Here is a 9804-nt window from a genome sequence, read left to right as displayed (position 1 = left end):
CTTGGAAGAGAAGCTATTCAAACTTGGATCTCTTTTGAACCTTGAAAGAGGAATGAAGAGATCAAGCTAGAAATACTTTCTCATGCTGGAGCAAATTGGGTTTGGATGGGTATGTGACTATAACCCTCTCAATACTTGATTTGGGAAATGCATGTGGTATAATCAGTGACCATACTTCATCTCTTCTCATGAGCAATTGACCAAGGAATTGGCTATTGATCAAGATTTGAGAGATTGAATTGCGAGAAATTGTAATTCAATCACTTAAGATTGCCAAGGAGATCAATGAGTGCATTGATTGAGGAAGAGATGAAAATGAACTTGATCCGGAGAATTGCAACATCTCCTAAGCCGAATGAACTCCCCATCTCTGATCTTACCCATTCTCTTTAATTTTTGCCATTTACTTTTATGAGCAAATCCCCCATTCCCATTTACAATTCTGCAATTTATTTTCAGTCATTTACTTCCAGTCCTTTAATTCTAGCATTTACTTTTCTGTTATTTACATTCTCGCCATTTTATTTTCTGCAACTCTCAACCCAAATTCTGGATTCGCTCAACTAGAACATTCTTCGAATTAAAGTTGCTTGATCAATCAATCCCTGTGGGATTTGACCTCACTCTATTCTGAGTTTTTACTTCACGACAAATTCGGTACACTTGCCGAAGGGAAATTTGTTGAGAGACAAGTTTTACCCGCATCATGTTTATGGCGCCGTTGCCGGGGATTGATTGTGCATCAACAATGATTAAATTAGAAGATCACTAGATTGAGCATTTTTATTTTGTGAATTTCATTTTCTGTTTGAGTGATTTACTTTTTGTTTTAGTTAAACTTCTTCCCTTCCCCCTCTACTCTTTTGTTTTTCTTTGTTATTTTCAATTCTGTTTGCTAACCCACTAACTGTTTGATATATTGCATCACCCACAACTAACATTAATTCTGACACAAATATTTCTGCACCTATCTTTTCTTGCTTGCACTTGATGGTTGTATGACAGGGAGAAGAAGCGGGGCTTCAACTTCCTTCGATTCTGAACCTGAGAGGACCTTCCTTAGATTAAGGAGGGAGGCAAGAGGAAAGAAAGTGGTTGGTGCTGAGGAAGAAGAGGAATTCTTTGAAACAAACATGGAAGACAACATGGAAAACCATCATGAAGAAGAGGATCACAACCATGGGGGAGGAGGTAGAGCAAATCATGCTGGGGAGGATAGAAGAGTTTTGGGCTCTTACATTAATCCAAACCCAGGCAATTGTGGAAGTAGTATCCAAAAGCCAACAATCCATGCCAACAACTTTGAACTTAAACCACAGCTCATCACCCTTGTTCAGAACAACTGTTCGTTTGGAGGAGGTGTTCAAGAAGACCCCAATCAACATTTGACCACCTTCCTGAGAATATGTGACACAGTGAAGTCTAATGGTGTTCACCCTGACGCCTATAGACTGTTCCTATTTCCATTCTCACTTAGGGATAAAGCAGCCAAGTGGCTGGAATCCTTCCCAAGGGAAAGCTTGGCAACTTGGGAAGACGTGGTGGACAAATTTTTAGCAAGATTTTACCCTCCTCAACGAATCAATAGGCTGAGAGCTGAGGTTCAAACTTTCAGGCAACAAGATGGTGAGACTCTATATGAAGCATGGGAGAGGTTCAAGGACTTAACAAGGAGGTGTCCACCTGACATGTTCAACGAATGGGTGCAGCTGCACATTTTCTATGAAGGACTCTCTTATGAGTCAAAGAAGGCCGTAGACCATTCATCCGGAGGATCTTTGAACAAGAAGAAGACTATTGAGGAAGCCATAGATGTTATTGAAACAGTAGCAGAGAACGACTACTTCTATGCTTTCGAAAGAGGGAACACAAGAGGAGTAATGGAGCTAAACAATGTAGATGCTCTGTTGGCCCAAAACAAGCTCATTACCCAGCAGCTGGCTGACCTCACCAAGAAGATGGAGATGAACCAAGTAGCAGCAATCTCCACTTCATCAACAACACAAGAAGGAGTGAATGAAGAAGCAGAGGGGAGTCAGGAGCAGGCCAACTACATTGGGAATTCACCAAGGAAAAACTATGATCCATACTTCAAGACCTACAACCCTGGATGGAGAAACCACCCAAACTTTGGGTGGAGAAGTGAGCAAGATCAAAACCAAGACCAGAGACGTTACAACTCCAACAACAATGCATCTCACCAGTAATTTACACAGAGGACATCTCATCACCCTCACAACAACACTTCTTCACACACCTATCAAAACCAAAACAGCACATCTGCTCCGAATCACTCATCAATTGATGACAAGCACTCTAAGATTGATGCCTTACTTGAAGGAATATGCCAAGAGATTCAAGAAAATAAGGTGTTCAAAGAGGTGGTGCGAGCCAATATTAAGAACCAGGGAGAGACCATCAGGAAGTTGGAATTCCAGGTGGGATATTTAGCTGAGAAAATTCCCAAACCTACTGATAGCTTCCCAAGTGACACGGAGAAAAACCCCAAAGGAGAAGCAAAGAAAGTAAGATGGGAAGATTGCAAAATGGTTACTGCGAGTGATCAAGAGACTGAAGACAAGCAAGGCAAACTTTGCAAATAACCTGAAGACAACTCAACAAAGGAGGAGGATAGAGATCGCCAAGAACCAGAAATATCACAACAAGAGCTGCTGAAGCTCTATGCACCCTTCCCTCAACTGCTCAATGGTGTTGTGGGAAAAAGAATATACTCAAGGTTCCTAGGCTTGTTTGCATCTCTGCATGTGAACATACCATTCATCAAGGCAATTTAACAAATGCCTGCATTCATCAAGTATATGAAGGAACTTCTTCCCAGGAAAAGCTCACTCAAAGAAGGCCAGACTATAGTGATGAACAAGGAATGTAATGCCCTTATTCAACCTGAGTTGCCTACAAAAAGAAGAGACCTAGGGAGTTTTCACATCCCTTGTACCATAGGTGAAACTATGTTCGATAAAGCACTATGTGATTTGGGGGCCAGCATCAACTTACTGCCCTTATCCCTGGCAAAGAGGCTGCATATCAATGAGATAATACCCACAGATGTAATCATCAGACTGGCTGACAAAACTCAAAAGCAAGCAATAGTAGTGGTGGAAAATGTGTTGCTAAAGGTTGGAAAATACTTTCTCCCAACAGACTTTGTCATCCAGGACATGGAAGAGAGTCACACTCATCCAATCATATTGGGAAGACCATTCCTAGCTACGGCCAGAGCACTTATCAATGTAGAGAAAAGGGAGCTAATATTGAGAATCCATGATGAACGACTCAGCTTCAATGTGTTCAAACTCTCACAAGAAACAGATCAAGAGGACAAGGAACTAAGCACAAATGATAATGAGACACTGAAGGAGGAAACAAGCACTGAAGCACAGCCAGTTCATTCTGAGATCCCCTTAATAGATAAACAAGGAAAACAGCAATTGCCACAGCTCAAGGAAAAGTTAGAGGAACCTAAACCTCTAGAGGCAGGTGAAGACAGCATCACAACTCCTTGGAAAAAAGAGGTCACCAAGGGGAAGGCAACCTCAAAAGAAACAAAGAAGGTACCAAGGAGATGGAGGAACAAGAAGATCCCTACGGAAGACTTCTCTCCAGGGGATAGAGTTGTCTCACCTTACTTCCCAGATATTCCCCATAATCTCCCTACTGTACCATCTCAGTTACCTAAGGTCTTCACTATCAACAGAGTTCTTTCCCTGGAACATGTGGAGATCATTGATCCAACCAATGGATATAAGTCCACAGCAAGAGGGGAGGACTTTAAGCACTACCAACGACCCTGATGAAGGAAAAACGTCAAGCTAGTGACGCTATAGAAGCGCTTCATGGGAGGCAACCCATGTTTTATATGTTTTTAAAATAATGAATAAACCAATGTTTATGAATTTCAACCCAAACTTGACAAACACTTGGTGAAATCTTTATCATGCAGTATATAGTGAAGAACAAGTTTGGTGTTCAAAGCAAACCAAGATGCATGCTGGTCTTGGGAGCTTTGAACAAAACTTTTCATCACATTGCTTCAAACTAAGTTTGGTGTCACCCTATGGTGCCACCAAGATGCATATAAGGACCCACCAAAAGTTAGTTAGTTAGTTGGAATTCATAAATAAATAATCAAATCCTTTCTTCCCTTTTATTAATATTAGCCGTAAAGTTCATATGGTCATTTTAATATCTTTTCTTACTTTTCTTAGTTTGTCTTTATAGGAAAAGAAAAGGGGCATTAAAAGGGATAGATTGGACAACCAAACAAAGAAGGTTCGGACACCACAAAAGGAGGGGCTACACACTTGTTCTAAAAAGGGAATACATCGGAAAATGTTGCCATGCAACATTGAAAAAATGGCACCCCTAGAAGACTGAGCAATCCCCATCATAAAGTGATGATCCTTGTCTTCTAGCCATGCATAACCCCAACCATCCATCAAGTGACCACTTCATCAATCTACACCCTCCATTCTCTCACAACTTCTCTATATAAACGACCCTTGTCCGTACCACCCTTCATTGTCATCACACACCCTTCACCACTCTTCCTTTCGGTACAAGACACCCTCTATTCGATTATAAACATTCCTCCCCTCACTCTCTTCATTGCCATAAAACTCTAAACAATCAAAAGTCTCTACAACCTTACCACCTTCACATATTAACTATCATTCATGGCGTCTTCGGGTTCTAAAAGAAGGAAGGGAAAGGAACCCATGGAAGAACACCCATATGATGAAAGGAGATTTAGAAGCTTGCATCATGCATTACAATACGGGTGGATGGTTGATAAGGAAATCATTTATGAGCTGGGATTTCAAGTTACAAAGACTGAGTGCCCCGAAATCACAGAGAAGATAGAAAGGAGAAGATGGGAGCTCCTCACTGACCCGGTTATTAAGGTGAATGTAAATCTCATAAGAGAATTTTATGCAAATGCGGTTCGATATGATAAGAAGGATGAGTCTTACACGAGCTTTGTGAGAGGAAAGATGGTGGACTTTGGTCCTATGAGTGTCATGAGGGCATTGAAGCTACGGTCTATACAATTTGAAGAAGAAAGCTATCACTCAAGATTGGACAACCCCAATTATGACCAGATTCTGCAAGATATTTGTGTACGAGGAGCTGACTGGGAAATGGGTGCGGGAAATAACCCAAAGTTCATCAAGAGAACAGATCTCACTCCTGAAGCCAAGGGGTGGTTTGAGCTAGTAAGAAGGTCTAATCTCCCAGCTGCAAACAACTCGGAGGTGAATGTCAAGAGAGCCACAATGGTGCACTGTATACTGAAGGGAGGAGAAATCAAGTTTCATGAACTCAAAGCTGAAGGTATTAGAAAAATGGCAGAGAAAAGCGACTCAAGAGGAACGTTAGGTTACCCCAGCACTATTTACCGAATATGCAAGAAAGCTGGGGTAGTTTTTGAAGATGAGAACCCCATGTGGATAAAGGAAGGCATCCCAATAACTGTACGAAAGATGAAAGCTGTAGCATCCCCTTTGCCTCAGCGGAAGCAAAGGAAGAAAATAGCCCCTCAAGTAGTGGAAGGACAAGTCTTAGAGGGTCAAGCACAACAGACCTTGGACATGCACCAATTGCAGGAGGCCATTGATGGCTTGTCTAGACAATATTTGGAAAGCCAAGGAGCACAGAAAGAGCTTCAACTACAGATGATGGGGCAGCAAGAGGAAACACTTTCAAGATGGATGACTCAGCAAGGTAAGTGGCAAAGGCAAATGATGGAACAACAACTAAGTCAAGGACAACAATGGGGGGAAACATTCAACAGGATGGAACAAAGGCAAAACGAGCAACAAGAATCCACCCAGAGGCTAATCAACATCCAAGCACATCAAGGGGCGCACATACATGAGATGCATCGAAGACAAATAGAACAGGCATAACTATTGGACGAGCAAAGGGCATTCACAGAAGGAGTTTACATGAGCGAAACAGGACATCATATAAACACTCAAGCCAGTGAAGGAGGAGAATGGGAAGGCATTAAACGCCAGTGAAGAAGCCTTCACTGGGTGTTCAACGCCCAATCTGGCAGCAAGCCTAGCGCTAAACGCTAGTGAGGAACCCCTCGCTGGGCGTGCAACACCCATCCTGGGAGCAGAGCTGGTATTGAACACCATCCAGGGAGCACTGGCTAGGCATTCAGTGCCCAAACATCCAGGCTTCTTGGCATTGAATGCCAGTAAGGAACCCCTCACTGGGCGTTCAACGCCTAACCAGGTAGGCTTTCTGGCGTTGAACGCCAGTGAGGAATGATAGGAGATCTATTGTTAGTCTAGAATTTCACTAAATATAGATTCTCGTTGCAAGTATAGTCTAGACCAAAAAATAATCCTCTACCAAAGTTTAATTTCAAATCAATTATAAACCGAGATCAAGAGTAATTCAACCTCGGGTCGTTCTTCCCTAGGATGCAATTGGAGAGTGTTTCTTTTTCGGTTGTAGAGGATTAAAAGGGGTTTTATTGAATCAAAGAACGAAATATTAAAAGAACTTAAGAAATAAAAGAACTAAGAGATGAGCAAAATTGTTATTATGGCAATTAAAGAGAAGATGAGATCAAAACTAGTGAAAATGCTATAAATGTATGAAAAGCCTTGACTTGGGAATGAGAATCCAGGGAATCCTATCCTTGCCATAACCACAACTATGGTAATTATCATGAGTTAATCTCGCTTAGTCAACCCCAACCATCAAGGAGTAAGTCAAGCAAGAATAATTGACCTTAATCCATAAGTCCTAACTAACTTACCAAACTAGTTGATAAAAGGCTAGCGTCAATGGAAAGAAGAGTCAACTAACTCCCCAAGAATTACCACTAAATGTCGGACATTACGACTTTAGTATCCCTGGAACTCAAACCACAAGCCAAGGTAGGAAAATCTACTCAAAATCTAAGGTTGGCATTTTCACAAACACCTTGTGTGCATAAAAGTAAAATATGGAAAATTGCAAGGTAACATGTAAAAGTATAACCAACTATCAACAAAACCAAACATAAACAAGCAATCAAACATAAAAAAAGCATGAAACATAAAATTCATTGATCGAAACTTCAAGAAACTCAAAATTGCAAATATGAACAATGTAACTTGAACCAAAGGAAATGGAAGTAAAAGTGCTATAATCAAAAAGGAAATTGAGAGTACTTACAATTAAAGAAGCAAAATCCAAAATCAAAGCTTGCTATAAAATGCTACAATAGAAATTGATAAACGCTAAGAGAGCAATCTACTTTACTCCTACTCCTAATGCATTTTCTACCTAATCTAACCTAATGAAAGCTTTTTTTTCATATGTGTTGATATCCCCTTCATATAGCATTTCAATTTCAGCATTGTGCCTTCCAAAACTGGGCCAAAGGCCCCCAAAATCGCGAAGCACGTGTTTCATTAATGCAACTATGTGCAGGGACCTGTGCGTACGCACAGATGTGTGTGTATGCACAGCTTGCTATTTTTGGCTCCTGTGTGTACACACAGGTACTCGTGCACACACACATGCAAATTCTCTCTTGTGCGTACACACACAAGCTTATGTGCATGCACACTTGTCTGTGTGTGATTTTCCTTGTTTTCTTCATGTGTTCTCCCTTCTGCATGTCTCCTTCCACTTTTGGATATCCATTCTTTCCTAATTGAACTAAAATCACTCAACAAACATGTCATGGAACCAAATGGAATAAAAGTGGAACTAAATTGCTCAATTTAGGCACAAAAACGCATGTTTTCATATTTAGGTCCAAATTGGGGACAAAACACAAAAGTATGCTATTTTGGTGCTTAAGTGTGAGTTCATGTGCTAGAATCCATCCAAATTGAGTCAAAATATATCATCAAATATGGACTCATCAATTCCCCCACACTTAAACAATAGCATGTCCTCATGCTAAACCAATAAGGAGAATGATCAAAAAGGGGTAATCAACTTATTAAATGCAACTATGTATATCTATCTATACCTGTATATCTATCTATAGTATCTATATCAAATTGGTGAAAACAAACAACCAAATTCCTAACCAAGTATAGTTAAATAGGGCAAAGCAAGGAAATAATCCAATGCAACCAAAATCTAAAGAGTTGATCGAACTCATCAAAATGAAGCAACTTGCAAGAATACATGATAAGAGGAATGGAAACATAGAATCGAGTAATTGAACCCTCACTAGGTGTGTGTGCATGGTGCACGAAATTGTGATCATCAATGGCGCCAACAACTTGGTACGCATAATTGTAATCTCAACTCTTTATCACAACTCTGCACACCTAACCAGCAAGTGCACCGGGTCGTCCAAGTAATAAACCTTACGTGAGTAAGGGTCGATCTCACGGAGATTATCGGCTTGAAGCAAGCTATGGTCATCTTGTAAATCTCAGTCAGGCAGATTCAAATGGTTATGAAGAATTGATAATTAAAAGATGAATAAAATATATAATAGGATAGAGATACTTATGTAATTCATTGGTGAGAATTTCAGATAAGCGTATGAAGATGCTTTGTTCCTCCTAAACTTCTGCTTTCCTATTGTCTTCATCCAATCATTCATACTCCTTTCCATGGCAAGCTTTATGTTGGGTTTCACCGTTGTCAATGGCTACCTCCCGTCCTCTCAGTGAAAATGGTCCAAATGTGCTGTCATCGCACGGCTAATCATCTGTCGGTTCTCGATCATGTTGGAATAGGATCCATTGATCCTTTTGCGTCTATCACTACGCCCAACACTCGTGAGTTTGAAGCTCGTCACAGTCATCCCTTCCCAGATCCTACTCGGAATACCACAGACAAGGTTTAGACTTTTCAGATCTCAGGAAATGGCCGCCAATAATTGTAGCCTATACCACGAAGGTTCTAATCTGAGATTAGAAACCCATGAGAATATACTCCAGCTGTCGTTCAATGACTACGTTGAACATCATGTAGATCACTTTGTGGTTGTCAGGCACGCGACCTTGGCTAAGCGAGTAACGAAGATTGGGTGATTGTCACGGGTCACCCCTTCATTCTGACTTAACTGAATTAAGTACGAGAGTATATCTTGGAGAAGAAGTTGGCGTGAATTGAATAGAAAAATAATAGTACTTTGCATTAATTCATGAAGAACAGCAGAGCTCCACACCTTAATCTATGGTGTGTAGAAACTCCACCGTTGAAAATACATAAGAACAAAAGGGTCTAGGCATAGCCGAATGGCCAGCCTCCCAAAGATGAAATGTATTCCAAGATGAAAAAGTATGATTCCAGGATGTAAATACGATAGCAAAAGGTCCTATTTATAGAAAACTAGTAGCCTAGGGTTACATAATCAAGTAATTAATGCAGAAATCTTCTTCCGGGCCCACTTGGTGTGTGCTTGGACTGAGCATTTAAGCTTTCACGTGTAGAGACTTTTCTTGGAGTTAAACGCCAGCTTTTGTGCCAGTTTAGGCGTTTAACTCCAGCTTTTAAGCTAGTTTTGGCGTTTTGACGCCAGAATTTTTATACTGACTTGGTACGCCCGTTTAGGCCATCAAATATAGGGCAAAGTATGGACTATTATATATTTCTGGAAAGCCCAAGATGTCTACTTTCCAACGCAATTGAGAGCGTGCCAATTAGGCTTTTGTAGCTCCAGAAAATCCACTTCGAGTGCAGGAAGGTCAGAATCCAACAGCATTTGCAGTCCTTTTTCAGCCTCTGAATCAGATTTTTGCTCAGGTCCCTCAATTTCAGCCAGAAAATATCTGAAATCACAGAAAAATACACAAACTCATAGTAAAG

General features: G+C 40.7%; 1 non-coding gene across 1 annotated transcript; it reads right to left on the bottom strand.

Moving 5' to 3' along the window:
• Positions 1-1586: 1586 nt before the first annotated feature.
• LOC148555708 (small nucleolar RNA R71) lies at positions 1587-1690 on the bottom strand. Its single transcript, XR_015886512.1, has one exon. It is a non-coding gene; the product is annotated as a small nucleolar RNA R71 (small nucleolar RNA).
• Between the last annotated feature and the right edge of the window lie 8114 nt (positions 1691-9804).

The sequence above is a fragment of the Arachis ipaensis genome, chromosome B6 (genome assembly GCF_059453495.1).
Source record: "Arachis ipaensis isolate K30076 ecotype BB chromosome B6, ASM5945349v1, whole genome shotgun sequence".
In the NCBI taxonomy this organism is placed as follows: Eukaryota; Viridiplantae; Streptophyta; class Magnoliopsida; order Fabales; family Fabaceae; genus Arachis; species Arachis ipaensis.
This window is presented reverse-complemented; position numbering and strand designations above follow the sequence as displayed.